The sequence below is a fragment of the Prionailurus bengalensis genome, chromosome B4 (genome assembly GCF_016509475.1).
Source record: "Prionailurus bengalensis isolate Pbe53 chromosome B4, Fcat_Pben_1.1_paternal_pri, whole genome shotgun sequence".
Taxonomy (NCBI): domain Eukaryota; kingdom Metazoa; phylum Chordata; class Mammalia; order Carnivora; family Felidae; genus Prionailurus; species Prionailurus bengalensis.
Window position 1 is genome coordinate 22,942,110 of NC_057358.1, and position 17,528 is coordinate 22,959,637.

At 38.8% G+C, this 17,528-nt stretch overlaps 1 protein-coding gene and 1 pseudogene across 1 annotated transcript in view; both read right to left on the reverse strand.

Moving 5' to 3' along the window:
• The window catches only part of ARHGAP21 (Rho GTPase activating protein 21), a 136,495-nt gene that overhangs the window by 108,462 nt on the left and 10,505 nt on the right, over window positions 1-17,528 (reverse strand).
• Window positions 11,235-11,335, reverse strand: LOC122474143 (annotated as a pseudogene).

Below are 17,528 nucleotides of genomic sequence, written 5' to 3' on the forward strand. Positions count from 1 at the left end.
TAACGGACTGAGCCACCCAGGCGCCCCTCAACTCTCTTCACTCTTATGGAACCCGAAGCCTAGCCACCAAATCACGGAGTTTGTAACCTCCATCAAATAGTTTAAGGGGTGGCATAAACTCCCAGGAGACGTGGTCACATGCCATTCTCACTTTACGCTAAATTCTGCAAACTCTTCTCAGTGACGCCAGCAACCAAATGGCCTATTGTTGGATCTAAACCACAGGGAAAATAAACTCAAATAAAATCAACTGCTGCCTGAAGCAATTGCAACAGCAAGCCTACAGAACCCCGGGCCACAGCAGGTCCAAAAGCACTTTCTATTGCCGGCTCACTGGATCAACTCATCCTTGGATTCTGTCGCAAGTCAAATATTCTTTTGGGATTAGCCAAAGTCCTGACAAGGTCCTAGACCTGAAACTAGGAAGTTTTCTGATGATGAGACTAACTAATAAGTCCAGTAAGAGCTGTGAACCAGTTACTAACCACTCAGTTTGGTTTGGGCTTTTTAAGTTTCAGCTTTGGTAGGTTCCTGATATTATGAATTTTACATGCTAAGATAATTGAAGTATCTATCTTCTTTTATTCTCTAAGTAGCCATTCAAAATCCATATTTTTACGGTAATGTAAATCCATTAGGAGAGAACTAGAAAGTGCACTGAGAGATCAATCTTACACTGGAAGAAATATAGACTACATGACCTTTTCCATCTCTAATTTCTGATACGTTAGTCTATTGTGCCCAACCTGAACTATGAAAAAGTCTTTTCACCATTCCAGGACAGAGAGAATAGGACATAAAGAAAAGTACTGGAGACCCACAAGTCCCACTTAGAACTAAATTCATGTCTCATAAACTTCTGTTCATGCTGTGTTTATGGGAGAACTGAGAAATGATGCTGTGTTTGGAGGGGTGGGGGATGGACATTTCATTTATCATTCACTGCTTTCAATATTTTAAATTTAGCTTTTCTTCTAAATTTCAAACAATACTAAAGAACAGTTTTAAATAAGGAAGGCGAACACTCACAAAGAGATTAATAACCCTGTAAGGTAAGTAATTCATAGTTTTTAAAGATTCACCAGTAACTAGAACAAAGCTACCATCCAGTATCTTTCCATTTTGTGAGAGATGCTATTATGCTGAATATGTGCAGAGCTATTTGCGACTTACGAAAGCAGCCTGCACCTGATAATAACAATGTTGACTGAGGCTGAAAGGAGAAATAGAGAGTTTTTGCTTCTTAGGGAAGAAAACTCAAACGTATATGGCAACTCTCATAAAAAACATACTCAGCAAAGTTTCTCTATTGCACAATAACTATTTCCTAAAAGCCTGTTCAGGTACAAACTAAGTCCAAAAAGGAACTTCCATTTAATCCCACAGTAAAAGAAATCAACCATATTTCATGAAAAATGAAAAACTAGCCAAAAAGCAACTCATTCCAAAATCCTGCCTACCTAACTATAAACACAATGGGAAATGTCTCCAAAAATATACAACATTTACTTTGTTTTATGATTCTAGTGCTTTAATTTTTTCCTGGTTTTATTTTTAAGTAATTCATTCCAACTTCCCCTCCCCCACCACAGAAAGCTCTACAAAGTCTCATCTGTGCAAATGAAGAGTCCATGTAATTCTCTTAGAGAAATTCACATCATTAGAGTTGAGATGTGCCCTGTTAAATTAGTATTTCAACACAAAGTAACGTCTTAAAGACTACTTTTTCACTGTTACAGGAAGATACTGATTTTATAACCAGCATTTTCACTGATTTTTTTTTTTGCTTCATACATTATAGCAGTTTTGAATTAAAAAGCAAATATGTACATATATATATATCAAACAAACCTGACCACTCCACGCACAATACAGATTGCACAATAAGCTCCAATTGTGGTTGATCATACAGTCGAAAATCCTGAACTGGGCCATGACGGCTCAGGGCACAGTCTGCGTGTATGTCTTCTCTGACTCAGCTCCCGTCAGCACCGGAGCGCTGTTACCAGAGCTCTGCAGTGATGTGAGCCGCAAACACGCTCTCCCCCTCCCTTTCCTGTCCAAGCAGCAATAACTAACCGGCAGAACTACATCATCTTCCCAAACACCGGTTATGTGTAAATTACGAGAGCACGAAGGAAAGACTTCTCACAAAAGCTTTATTCTGACTTTATTATTATCTGATTTTTAAAAAGGTGATTGCTTTTTCCTTCTTTCCGGAAGTCGTAGGCTAGCATTTATAGAGTCCATGAAAACACAATTTGGGAAGCTGGTACAATAAATCCATCGTGCTGACGACATCCCACAACAAACCAGCTCCCCATTCGATGCTGTGGCAGCATCAGTGACCACGCTGTGTTGAATCCAAAGGCATCTTTGAATCCTGTCTTCATCTCTCAGTACGTCTCGCCCTGCTAACAACTCCTTAAAGGTCTCTCATCCCGGGTACCCTGCCATGGTTCTCTTGGTTCTCTTCCTACTTCTCTGACCATTCCTTCTGGAAAGGGAGCCTAGACTGCAGTAAGGCAGACTTCACCTCCTCAACTGCTATCTACCAGATGTAGGACCAGGAGCTAATGGCATAACCTTTGAGCTTCAGCTCATCCATTTATAAAATGGAGATACTAACACCTGCCCTCATGGGGGTTCTAGTATGAAATAAAATGACATATGTAACATGCTTAAAACAGTGTTTAACAGACCCCTAGTAAGTAATGGTTATTAGTATTCTTAAGATGGGCTTCCTTCCTGTCCACATTAGAATTCTACCTCTCATCTCTTATGCTGTCCCTCCATGATGTCATCCTCCAGACCCATGATTTTATAATTATGAATTACCTGCAAACCTCTCTTTGGCCCCACCCTTTCTCCCAAGCCCCCATCTCACGTCTAAACTCTTGTCAAGTGCGTATACCTCGATACCTTATACTACATGTCCCAAACTGGACTCATCATCTCCCCATCACAACCCACACCAGCTCTGTGTCCCTCATCTGCAGTATGGTGGCACAATCCATCCCCTTGGTCACCGAAACAGAAACCAGCCATCCTAGACTCCCTCTCCCTTACCTCTCACATCTGTCACCAGCTCCTGTCTTTTCAACTAAAACGTGTGAATCGGCCCCTTCGCTATTCCTACTATCACTGCCTAAATTCAGACCCCATCGGCTTTCTCCCGGCTTACCACGAGGGCCTCTAGCTGGTCTCCCAAACACCCTGGCCCACTCCTTTCTGGAATCCCGCCTCCAGAGGACTACCAAAAACAATCTCTGAAACTACACACTAATCGTATGACTACCCCACCTAAATCCCTTCCTGGTTCCTTTCTGCCTGTGGCAGTGTTTCCTAAAAACTGTTCCTACTTCTTCCATAGGACGCAGAATACGAATTAGTTAAGTGAAAAAAGGTTTTCAGGGCAAAATAAGTTTGCCAAAAGCCAGGTTAAACATAGATAAACAAAGTTGCGAGACTGCTAAGAGTCTAAGTAGGATGAGATTCAAAGGCTCCTGGAAAGCTTGTTTTTAACTAGTTCTTCTTGAAATCGTTAGCTGATTTTTCTTCCTCCATCTTTTCCTTAATTGGTGGTGTTCCCTAAGGTTCTGACCTTGGCTCTTTTCTCTCATCTCTCTCAATGAGCTCATCTATTTCCCAAACTATAATTATAGGACACACTGGCTTAATTGACCTCTGCCTAAATGACTTGCCAGACAAACCAAAATCCTCAATTCCTGCTGTATGAACCCTGGCTGGGCCCATGGCAACTCAACTCTTACGTTTGGGAAGACAGTCTCTAGCCACTTCATTTCTGCTCCCACCAAATGAGATGCACGCTCAACACAACCAGTTTGTTTTTGCACACCTCTTTATGTCGGTTTTATTTGTATTACTGTGGTTATGTACCTTAGATGATATACAAACTGATGAAACAGGAGTAAAAATGAGAGTTGCTATTTCTATGAAAACCCGAATGCTTTGAAAAGATTCAATAAAGGCTGCTGCTCGCCTCTAGATTTTTTTTCCTTCCTTGGTCTTGTACTCTTTTCTCCAGTAAGATACTAGAAATTCTCTCTAGCTGTAGCCACTAGGCATATTCAAAGACTAAGGCTGTTCCCTCTGCCAGAAGATTCTTCTTTCTACCTAGCTAACTCCTACCGGACTAAAAACAATCTTCCCAGGAAGACATTCCCTGATCCCTACACTAGGTGAGGTCTGTCTGTTCTATGTTTTCACAGCTACCCACTCTTCTCCTAAGATAATATTCATTGCATTCTATTAAAATTATGTGTTCAATTGTTTGTACTTCTCATTATCCATGTATATCCATGAAGGCACAGACCAGACCATGTCTGGATTTTTCACTGCTGTTTCCTCATGTCTGGCACTTAGAAGGTACTCAATTAATATTTTTTGAATGTGTTAATAAATGTTGAAGGACGGTTCTAAGTATAATAGGAATCTCTGGCACTAGAAGCATCAAATGTGAATCATTTTAAGATAGATTAACTTTTAGGGGCACCTGGGTGACTCAGTCAGTTAAGCACCTGACTCTTGGTTTTGGCTCAGGCCATGATCCCACAGTTCCATGGGTTCGAGCCTCACATGGGGCTCCACACTGACGGTGCACAGCCTCCTTGGAATTCTCTCTCTCCCTTTCTTTCTGCCCCTCCCCAGCACAGGCTCACTCTCTCAAAATAAATAAATAAACTTAAAACAAAACAAAAAGACTAACTTTTATCCTAGGAACCAAAGGGTCATTATCACCAATTGTGAGCAAAACACAAAATGCTTCCTTCCTGAATGATCTCGTTAAGCTGTTGAAACAGACAGGATTCTAGCAAAATCCCCAAATACCTATACTATTCTATCCCCATATTGAGATTCTGAAAAATTCTGGGAGAGGGGAAGGAAAAGTTTCAGGCATCTGATGTCCAAAAGTTCCCAGGTGAGTGATAGATCTTATTAGTTAAGAGCTACTGCACAGAAGCACATACCAAAAATAAGTAATAATACATAAATAAAGACTCAGAGACTCAAGGTCCAACTATAATCAAGCTTTTATCAATCATTCCTAAACACAGCGTATATTTCAATTGTGATATTGTAGCAATACTAATTTTCTGGTTTTGACAACTGTCCTATGGTTACTTCAGATGTACATGAAAGAAATGTGGGTGAAGACTCTAAGACAACTAACTCTACACTATCATGCAACTTCTCTGTGAGTCTAAAGTTATTTCAAAATAAAAAAATTAATATGAAAAGAATCAGAAACAACTGAAACCCAGGGGCAAGGAACACTCCTAAGAACCAGATGTGATCTCAAAATACCATTCACCACTAAAAGAAAGCAGGACTTCTTAGAGAAATGGCTGGTTCTAAGGTCCTGGGCAGGAAATGTACATAAAAGATGAGCTAGAAAACCACACAGGCTCATGTCTCATGGACTCAGTTGAAAACTTGAAGAGGCTACCACTGGTCAAAAATGGGATAACTGGAGCTAGTATAAAAATTGAAACCTAGGAGCTATGTTTGCATTTGTCAGATAATAATACTAGATAGGCAGATAAATACAGAAATACATACATATAGGTCACCTTTGAAAGCTGATCAGGGAACTGATCATTTCTGCAAGTAAAGGGAAAGTATTAAGCAAAAAAAATCATAAAGTCATATGATCACTACTTTTTTTTTTTTTACAACATATGGTTCATACTTCTAAAAAATTAGTTAATCTATAATCCCATATTGACACTTCTGAAATTCAAACAACCCTGAAAGTCAAAACATTTTTTGTAACTCACCGAATGGCAAAATCTGCCCTTCCATGACCTGACACAAAGCTCTTTCTAAGCTTTTATTTATTCCCTATAGGATAAATATTGGTACATTGTCAGCAGAAATTACTGATAGCGGGGTGCTGTCCCAGAACCTGCATCATCTTACATTTCTAAAATCTGAAGACTTCTGGATTCTGAGAAACACAAGGACTTTGGATTACAGATCTGTACAAATAACACTGGAATTGAGGGTAACTAGGCAGCAGGAGTCCAAAAGAAAAAAAAAAAAAAAGCGGGGTGGGGGAGAAGACCACAGAAAGCAAGACCATCCACCCTGAACTGGAACATCAGTTTCACCTAGGGTCACTAAGGTCAGAGAAAGCTTTACAAGCAGATAAACCCTGAGCCAAATTTTGAAGGAAGTGTGGGAATTACAAAAACGACAAGCCATGAGAAAGGCATTTCAGGCAAAATGAACAAGATCAGACATGAAAACACTTCAGACTTCCCATATATTCAAGGGACAACGGATCGGCCATTTGGCTTGAGTAAATGCCCCATCTGGCTCTTGATGGACAGTAAGAAGACACATGGAAGAAGCAGATGTGCTTTAAGCCCTGCCACGGTGATTCAGCGTTAAATGAACTTCAAGTTTTCCTCAAAAACCCATTTTTTATATGTAATATATGGTGATTGTCAGGATTAAATGAGGTACATAATAAATGTTAAGGTACTTAATAAGGGTCCAGTGTTCACCCTTAAAACCCTAAAAAAATATCTAAAATCTACTTTATCTCCCTGTATGTTTCCAGGAAACAGACATTACAGCCTAGCACTTACAAAAAGCATATTAAGATTAAATAGGCTGGAGCGCCTGGGTGACTCAGTCGGTTGAGCGTCTGACTTTGGCTCAGGTCATGATCTCACCATCTGTGAGTTCGAGCCCCACTTCGGGCTCTGTGCTGACAGCTCGGAGCCTGGAGCCTGCTTCGGATTCTGTGTCTCCCTCTCTCTCTCCCCCTCCCCCACTCATGCTTTTTCTCTCTCTTCTCTCTCTGTCAAAAATAAACATTAAAAAACATTTTTTTAATAAAAAATTTAAAAAGATTAAATAAAAGGCTAGTCAATGTCCATAGTATAAACACCTAAAGGGCAATAGGAATAAAAGATATTGAAAGACTGTGACACTCAAAACTGGAGACAAATAAATAAATATTGCATGCTAGAAGTCAAAGCGCTACTAATTAACTTTTTTCTGATTTATGTATTTTTAGGCAAAAACAAGTATAAACTATACAGCTCTTGGGGCACCTGGGTGGCTCAGTCAGTTAAGCATCTGACTCTTGGTTTAGGCTCAGGTCATGATCTCACAGTTCCCTGAGTTCAAACCCCTCATGGGGCTCCACATGGACAGCACAGAGCCTGCTTGGGATTCTCCCTCTCCCTCTCTCTCTGCCCCTTCCTGCTTATGCTTGCATGCTCACTCTCTCTCAAAATAAATACATAAACTTTAAAAAATAAACTGTCATAGCTCTTTAACAACCATATCACCTTTTGCAAAGGCTTAACTACTCTTTTACTTCCAGCTATTGGAGATCTATTCTGACGGTCTGTATTTTTGCTCTCTTCCAACTAGAGGTTTGAGACCATCCTGGCCAACAAAATCTTCTAGAAATATACACAGTTAATCTAACAGAAACAAATTCACTTTTTCCTGACCTTGCCTGTTCATATTATCTGCAGAAAAGCAAAACCAGGGGCGCCTGGGTGGCGCAGTCGGTTAAGCGTCCGACTTCAGCCAGGTTACGATCTCGCGGTCCGTGAGTTTGAGCCCCGCGTCGGGCTCTGGGCTGATGGCTCAGAGCCTGGAGCCTGCTTCCAATTCTGTGTCTCCCTCTCTCTCTGCCCCTCCCCCGTTCATGCTCTGTCTCTCTCTGTCCCAAAAATAAATAAACGTTGAAAAAAAAAAATTAAAAAAAAAAGAAAAGCAAAACCATCACCATAAAACCTCCAGGAGCTTACAGGTTATAAAACAGTAGAGGAAGGAGATTAGCAGAAACAAAGATTAAATAAATAAAGATGTCTATAGAACCAGAACACATTAAAATATTTCAAAGAAGAAGTGTTATCTAATTTAACTCTTTAAAGAGGAAAGCTTAAAAAATACTATCACCAACATTACTCTTTCTTGGGGGTCCAATGGCCAATTTGCTTGTGAGAATTAACAGCTTATACAGGTTGACTCTGTAAACAGCTACTCACAGCTACCTAGACCCTAGCTTTAAAAAAAAATCAGGTACAAAAACACTAATCCAAAGGGATACACGCACCCTTATGTGTATAGCAGCATTACTTACAATAGCTAAATTATGGAAGCTGCCCAAGAGTTCATCAACAGATGAACGGATAAAGAAAATGTGGTACACACACACACACACACACACACACACACACACACAGTGGACTATTATTCAGCCATAAACAAGAATGAAATCTTGCTGTTTGCAACATGAATACAGCTGGAGAGTATAATGCTAAGCAAAATAAGTCAGTCAGAGAAAGACAAATACCCTATGATTTCACTCAGATGTGGAATTTAAGAAACAAAACAAACACACATAGGGGGAACAAAAGAGGAAAACCAAGAAACAGACTCTTAACTGTAGGGAACAAACTGATGGTTACCAGAGGGGAGGTGGGTGGGGGGATGGGTGAAATAGATGATGGGGATTAAAGAGTGCACTTATCATGACGAGTACTGAGTAATGTCAAAAGAAAAAGAAGAACAATAGCAACAAAGCTGGAAGACTCACACTCCCCGATTTCAAAACTTACTATAAAACTACAACAGTGGTACTGGCACACTGTAGTATAGGCTAGACATATAGACCAATGGAATAGAGAGCCCAGAAATAAATCCACACATACACGGGCAATTCGTTTTCAATATAGGTGCCAGAACCATTCAATGGGGAGAGGATAGTTTTTCAAACAAACAGTGCTGGGAAAACTGGATATCCACAAGAATGAAGTCGTACCTTTACCTTATACCATATAGAAAAACTGGCCTAAAGTGGATCAAAAATCTAAACTTAAGAGCTAAAACTATAAAGGTCTTACAAGATAACATGGAAATTCTCCATGACCTTGGATTTGACAACAGTTTCTTCATTATGATGCCAAAAGCATAGGCGGCAAAAGGGAAACATAAATTAGGCTTCATAAAAATTAAAAATCGGATACATTAAATGACACTGTATGGAAAGTAAAAAGAAAACACACAAAACGGGAGAAAATATTTGTAAATCATATATCTGATAATGGATTAATATCCAGAATATAAAGAATTCCTACAAGTTAACAACAAAAACCACACCCAATTTAAAAATGGGCAAAGACCTAGAACAGACATTTTTCAAAGATGATAAACAGCCAAGAAGCACATGAAAAGATGCTCATCAGTAGTCATTATGGACATGCAAATCAAAACCACAATGAGATTTCGCTTCATCCATATGCTGGTTGGCTACGATTTTTAAAAAAGTAGTATTTTAAATATAAGATAACAAGTACTGGTGAGGATGTGGAGAGACTGCAAGGCTCATACACTGCTGGTAGGAATGTAAAATGGTCAGCCAGCCACTGTGGAAAACAGTTCAACAGCTCCCCAAAATGTTAAACACAGGATTACTATATGACCCAGCAATTCCATGTCTGAGGATATAACCAAAAGAATTAAAAACAGGGGTTCAAACAGAAACTTGTACACCAATATTTACAGCAGCGTTATTACCATATTCAAGGCAAAAACAGCCCAAATGTACATATCAACAGAGGAATGGATAAGAAAATACACTATGTACATACAGAAGAATATCATTCAGCCATAAAAAGGAATGAAGTTCTGATGCGTTCTACAACACAGGTGAACCTTAAAAACTTTATGCTAAGTGAAATAGTCCAGGCACAACAGGACAAATAATGTATGATTCCATTTATATGAGCTATCTAGGACAGGAAAATTCATATTAAACAGAATAGAGTAGGCGCCCCTCCTCGGTGACTCAGTCGGTTAACTGTCTGACTCTTGCTATCAACTCAGGTCATGATCTCACGGTTCATGGGTTCGAGCCCTGTGTTGGGCTCTGCGCTGACAGCGCGGAGCCTGCTTGCAATCCTCTCTCTCCCTCTCTCTCTGCCCCTCCCCTGCTTGTGCTCTCTGTCTCACAATAAATAAATAAACTTTAAAAAAATAGAATAGAGGCTACTAGGGATTAGGGGAATGGGGAGTTATAGCTCAATGGGTACAAAGTTTCTGTGCAGGATTATGAAAATGTTCTAGAAACAGTGATCATTACACAACACAGTGAATTGTATTTAATGCACTTAACTGTACATGTAAAAATGGTACACATTTCATGTTATGTGTTTCACCACAATAAAAAAAGTTAATCAAAAACTTCTGAACCAAGAAAAAAATATGAACTATAATTACTGATCATAAGTAAGGGAAACATTACAACATAGGCTCTTACCTACATAAGAATCTAGTACTACAGTAATTAAGTACAATACTGCCATAAGCAAACAAATCAACTACCTTTTTTTTTTTTTTTTTTTTTTTACAAACTGAATTCTGAGAAGTTTACTTATTTATGTTGGCTTCCAAAACAAATCAAAGGCTGAGATAAAATTAAATTGCCTAATAGTTGTATGCCAGTCTCCTTAAACCCAAGACATATCAACATTTTGCAACTTAAAATCTACAGAACATATAGTTTTTCAATAATTTTTCATATTCAACTATCTTTAAGTTTCCAATGTTGGCTACAACTAAGAAAAAAATAAAAATTAAAAAATTTTCTCTATCAAAAAACAAAACTTGGGGCGCCTGGGTGGCTCAGTCGGTTAAGCGTCCGACTTCAGCTCAGGTCACGATCTCGCGGTCCGTGAGTTCGAGCCCCGCGTCGGGCTCTGGGCTGATGGCTCAGAGCCTGGAGCCTGCTTCCGATTCTGTGTCTCCCTCTCTCTCTGCCCCTGCCCCGTTCATGCTCTGTCTCTCTCTGTCTCAAAAATAAATAAAACGTTAAAAAAAATTAAAAACAAAAAAAACCAAAAAAACAAAAACAAAACTTAAGAATTTTTCCAAACTACCTAGGAGGATAAGAGAAGTCCAATGATATGATGTAATGATATGATGTTAGGGCTATAAATTAAAGGTTTAAGAGGTCAACTTTCTGAAAGGTACAGCAACTCTCTCTCCCTGACCATTCTCAAAAAAAAAAAAAAAAAGCTTTGGAATTAGATCTTAGAAATCACAAAAGCTAAAAGTATTTTGATTTCCTTTTTTTTAAAAAATATAGTTGGAGGATTTGAGAGTGAGGAAAGACAACTTCTCATTAACTTCTCATTAACTTCTCATTATATTTAATTTTTTTCCTTGTTTTGCATTTTTTAAAAAATATGGACTAATTCACCAATGTGTGTGTCATCTTTGTGCAGGTGACATCCTAATCTCCATATTGTTCCGGTTTTAGAACAATGCGTGCGACTCACGTGAGCAGTGTCTTGTATTCTTAATTGCATTTTTCATATATTTTCATTGAGGCATAAATATTTACACATTTAAACATTTCCAATGTTTAACTCTTATAAAGCATAGCTCTTAAGTGTATATGACACGTTACAAATACATGCATCTAAGTAATTCCCCCCAACCTCAAGAGACAGAACATTTCCATCACCCCCAGGAAGTTTGCCATGTGTCCCAGTGATTCTGGAAATCATCCCCTTTACCCACAGAGGCAATGTGCATCCATCGTGCTATTCATTATATTGATATTCATCCATATTGCCGCATGCACACACAGCCTGCTGCTTTTTATTGCCAAAAAGGATTCCACAGTAGGAATACATGAAAACCTATTTATTTTCCTATTAATAGACATTGAGTTGTTTCTACTTTGAAGCTATCTTGAATAAAGCTAGTATGAACATTCCTGAACAAGCCTTTTGTGTGAACGTGTGTTTTATTTCCCTTGGGGGTAATTACGTAGGAATGAAAATGCTAGATCATAAAGTAGGTATACGTTGAACTTGATAAGAAAATGACAAAGGTTTTTAAAAATATGGTGGCATTTTACACTCTGATCAGCAGTGTAGCAGAGGTCACGATGCTCTACATCCTAACTAAAATCTGGTGTTGTCAAACTGCTTTCCTTTTACATAAATTCTGATGAAGTTTAATTTATATACAAGAAAGTGCACCCCTATAAAATGCACAGTTCAGTGAATTCTGACCACTATAGATACCCATATAACCACAACCACCATACAATCAAGATCATTTTCATCACCCCAGCTCCCTTCATGCTCCTTTGCAATCAAAGCCCTCCCAGCTCCAGGCAACCCATGATCTGCGCTCTGTCACTAAGGCTTAGTTTACTCAGTTCTAGAATTTTGTGTAAGTAGAACCAGACGTTATGCACTCTTCCAAGTCTGGCTTCTTTTTTTCTCAACATTTTGAGATTCATTTGTGTTGTTGAGTATATCAATACTTCTTTTTAAATTTCTGAGCAGCATTCCATTATGTGGATATACCATTATTTATTGATGGATTTGGGGTTGCTTCAAATTTGGGAATACTATGAATAAAACTGTTATGAAAGTAATGTACAAGTCTTCTTGAGGACATTGGTTTTCATTTCCCTTGGGTAAGTACCTAGGAGTGGGCCACATGATAAATGTATGCCAAAATATTTTCCTAAATGGCTGTGTCATTTTGCATCCCTCTCAGCAATGTTTAAGAGTATGGCTGCCCCACCTACCCAACAACCCTTGGTACTTTTATTCTTCTTATGTTTAGCTTTCTAGTAAGAGTACAGTGGTAGCTCATTGTAGTTTTAATTTGCATTTTTTTCCCCTAATGGTTGACACCACTGAACATCTTCTCCTGTGCTGAAATACGGTTCCTATATCTTCTTGTATGTAGTTCAACTTTTTAAAAATTTTAACATTCAACATTTTAAAAACTGGGTTGTCTGGAAGCAGGTCTTTGATCAGATATATGTTTTACAAATATATTTTCTCCCCACCTGTGGCTTTGCTTTTCATTCTCTTAACGGTGCTTTACAAAGAGCAAAAGGTTTTAATTTTGATGAAATCCAATTTATCAGTTTGTTTTTTTTTCTGGTTAGTGCTTCTTGTGTCCTGTCTCAGAACTCTTCGTCTAACCCCCAAAGTCATACATATTTTGTTCTTTGCTAGAAGGTTTATTGTCTTAGCTTTTACATGTATGTCAGTGATCTATTTAGGGTTGATTTTTCTGTGGGATGTAAGGTAAAGGTTCATGTTTGTCCATATGGATATCTACTTGAATAACCTGAATAACCTCACTGAATTCAAATGATCAAATACACACACAAGGATCTCCCAACTCTCCACTGCCTTCCACTGCTATACAGATCTATCATTATGCCAATTCTATACTGTCTCTATTTTTGTAGCTTTCAACATTATAAAACAGTATTATAAATAATATAAAACTACTCTTTTTCAAAACAGTTTTGGCTACTCTGTGTCCTTGGCATTTTCAAATAAATTTTAGAATTAACTTGTTTATTTATAAAAAAAAATTTTGTTAAGCCTTGCTAGAACTTTAACTGGGATTGAACTGGTTTTATATAGCAATTTGTGGCTAAGTCATATCTTAATATTGAGTCTTCCAATCCATAACATAGGGTATCTCTCCATATTTAGGTTGTCTTTAAGATATTAAAATCAGGCTATGTTTTTATTTCATTTTCCAATTGTTCAGTGTATAGAAATACACTGATTTCTGCACAGTAGTGTTGTATCCTTGTGTCTCGTGACCTTGCAAAATCTACTTACTAGTTCTAGAAAGTATTTTTGGTAGATTCCTTACAAAGTTCGATGTGCACAATCATGTTGTCTGCAAATAAAGAGTTTTACTTCTTCCTTCCCTTTTTCCTTCCTTCATTTCCTTTTCATGATTTGTTACACTAAGTAGGGACTCCAGTACGTTGCTGAATAGATGTACTGAGGGCAGACATCCTCACCCTGTTCGTAACCTTGCTAGCAGAGTATTCAAGATTTCTCCACGTATGATAGCTGGAGCTTTTTTCATAAAACTCCCTTATCAAATTGGGTAAATTTCCTTATATTCCAGTTTTCTGAGAGATTTTATGAGGAATGAGTGTTAAATTTTGTCAAATGCTTTTTCTGCATCTACTGAGATGATGACCATATGAGTTTTCTCCTTAATTGTATTATGTTAAATTGTTAAATTTGTTCATTATTAATATGTTAAAATGACAAGCTTTCATTTCTGGGATAACTCCCACTTTATCATGACATTATTATCCTTTGCATATACTGACAGATTTGACTTGCTAACATTTCGTTAAGAATTCTATCTACAGCCATAATGGTTCTTGGTCTGAACGTTCCTTGTAACATTCTTGTCTAATTATTACCAGGCTGATGCTGGGTCTCATAAAAAGGAGAGGGTGAGTGTTCTTCCACCTCGTATTTTGTGTTTGTATAGTATTGGTAGGATTTCTTTCTTAAACACGTGATAGACTCTATCCGCGCAGCCATCAGGATCTGCAGTCTTCTTTGTGGGGAGGTTTTTCATTACAAATTCTATTTCTTTAACATTTTTGACACTAGTTAGATTTTTTTTATTTCTCCTGTGCCAGTTTTGGTAATTTGTATCTCCCAAGGTGTGATACTATGATTTATAATAAGAAATACATATTTGGTCTTCATCCCCATTCCTGGCACAGAGTTCCTAAAACCCTTGGAATTTCCTAAGTGGGGAAAGCAACAATGGTGTCTTTTGTTGTGTTAATGAGGTGACTTTTGGACTGCACCTAAGAATAGGGGCTGGTTGCCAAGAGAACCAACCCTGTGATTAGACTTGGAAGTTTCAGTCCCAACCCTCTGACCTCAGGGAAAGAGAGAGGGCTGGAGTTCGAATCATTCCCCAGTGGCGAATCATTGAATCAATTATGCATATGTAATGGAGCCTCACTATAAACCCAAAAGGATGGGGTTCAAAAGCTTCCAGGTTGGTGAGCATGTGAGGATTTGGGGAAAGTGGTGCACCTAGAGAGGACATGGAAGCTCTATACCCACACCCTTGCCCCACACCTTGCCCTAGGCATCTCCCCCATCTGCCTGTTCCTGAATTGTATTCTTTTAAAATAAACCAGTGATCTAGTCAGTAATATGGTTTTCTGAGGTCTGTGAGTCACTCTACCAAACTAATCGAACCCAAGGAGGGGGTTGTAGGAACCTCTGATCTACAGCCAACTACAGCTGGTGGGTCAGACAACAACCTGGCAGCTGAAGGGAGGGGGCTGCCTTCCAGGAATGAGCCCTTAATCTGTGGGATCTGATGATCTGATGCTAGGAGGTTATCTCCAGGTATACAGTGTCAGAACTGAGTAGAACTGTAGGACACCTAGTTGGTGTTGGAGAATTGCCTGGGGTGGGAACCCACACCCCCCACAAACGCAAACAAGTCTGAACAGGTACCAGAATTCTTACACAGAATTTGCCCATTTCATCTAAACTGTCAAATTCACAGACATAAAGTTGCCCATAATATCCCCTTTTCATCTTTTTAAATGTCTGCAGGCTCTAAATGATGTCCCCTCTTTTATTCCTGATATCAGTATCTTCTGTTTTCCCTCTTAGTCACACAAACTGATTTCTAAAGTTTGAAATCCTTTCCAGAGACTGACATAAAGTTGCTATCTGGTCCGCTGTCAATTCAAAGCCAACTAGAAAAGACATACTGTCAAAAATCTGCTAAACATTTCACCATAGCTTGGCAAAATCCAGTAGTATTCACTCTCTAAGCCATATGTTTTTGGTATCCTTATGCATCCTGAAGACACACGAAAATTTCAGAGCCTTAAGTATCGGCCTTTTTTTCCTAGAGATCCGCTTGATCCAAACACAGTGTTTCAGCAACTAGTTCAAGGTAAGAGTTAGATAAAAGATTATGATGATCAAATTAAAGGCAGCTGAGAGTGGTGACAGAAGCTAAGGATTAAACAGGGAAAAATGATTCCTCCTCCAAGTTCCTCTAAACTGAAGAGAATTTGCATTATCTCTTATCTAGAGCAGATGCAGTTCTAGTAACCATAAACTATGAATATGAAATGACGTTTTGTCAATATCTTCAGCGAGGGATTCTATTTGATTCATACCACCCCGAGGGAGATTCCAATGACACCTAGTCTCTCCCACTAAGTCTATAGTGTATAGTGTAACCCTTGTCAAAGGGTACAAGGTTTCAGTTATGCAAGGTTCTGGAGTTCTACTATACAGCACAGTGCTTATAACTAACAATACTGCACTGGACACTTAAAATTTGCTAAGAGGATGGATTTTTTTTTCTTTTTTGAGAGAGAGAGAAAGAGAGAGAAACCAGGGGAAGTGCAGAGAGACGGGGAGAGACAAAATCCGAAGCAGCCTCCAGGCTCTGAGCTGTCAGCACAGAGCCCGATGCTGGGCTCGAACTCACAAACTGTGAGATCAATGACCTGAGCCGAAGTCGGACACTTAACCCAGGCGCCCCAATAGATCTTAATTTAACGGGTTTTACCACAAAAATAACAATAATAATAATAGTACAAATAGCAGTAGCAATAATACAGAGGCAAGAGGAAACTTTGGGAGGTGATGATTATGTTTATAGCCTTAATGGAGGGAATGATTTCATGGTATATACTTATCCCCAAACTCACTGAGCTGTACACATTAAATATGTACAGCTTTTTACATATCAATCATACTTCAATAAAGGGATTAAAAACACCAAGGCATTGGGGTACCTAGGTGGCTCAGTTGGTTAAGTGTCCAACTTGATTTCAGCTCAGGTCATGATCTCATGGCTTGTGGGTTTGAGACCAGCATCGAACTCCATGCTGGCAGTGCAGAGCCTGCTTGGGATTCTCTACCTCGTGCTCTCTCTGCCCCTTCCCTGCTTGTGCTCTCTCTCTCTCTCAAAATATAAATAAATAAACTTAAAAAAATTTTAAAGGCCAAGGTATCTAAAATATTCAGAACCCTAAAATATTTGGGCATCTAACAACTACTGTAACAGCAGGACCTTTGAAGAAGCAAGCCATGGACCTCTGTTTAAACAGCTTTGCATCAAAGGCAACTAGTGAAGTTTGGATTTCCTATTAACTCTCAGAAACAGTCTTTACCTAGGAAAAGAAAGCAAAGGAAGTCCATTCACCACTGCTATTCCTTCTTCTATCGATGTATTCATACCTGCTTTTTAGTATTTCTTGGCAAACAGAGATTCAACCATGGGGTCTAAGATAAACATCACTTCCTAGAAGAAAAGAAATACATCGCATATTTGCCATGACATTCAAGGACATCAGTTTTCTCAAAGGCTTCTCTTAATCCTGTGAATTCAAATCATTCTCTTTTGAGATGCCTATCAACCTCCGTTATGCCTTCTCCATTTCTCTACTGGTCTCACTCTGTCAGATCCTCCCCCCGGTCGGTCGGTGGCTTTGCTCCTTCTCCAACATTACTTTCGATGACTTCAAGAAATCCTGCTTCTTTTGCAGAATTAGCAATTGGACTCTATAATTAGCTTACATTGTATTTGCACTGTGATAACACAATGTGGATAACTAGTGCATCTCACAGTCCATGAGATTGAAAGACAAAATGGATTCAATGGACAGACAGAACAGG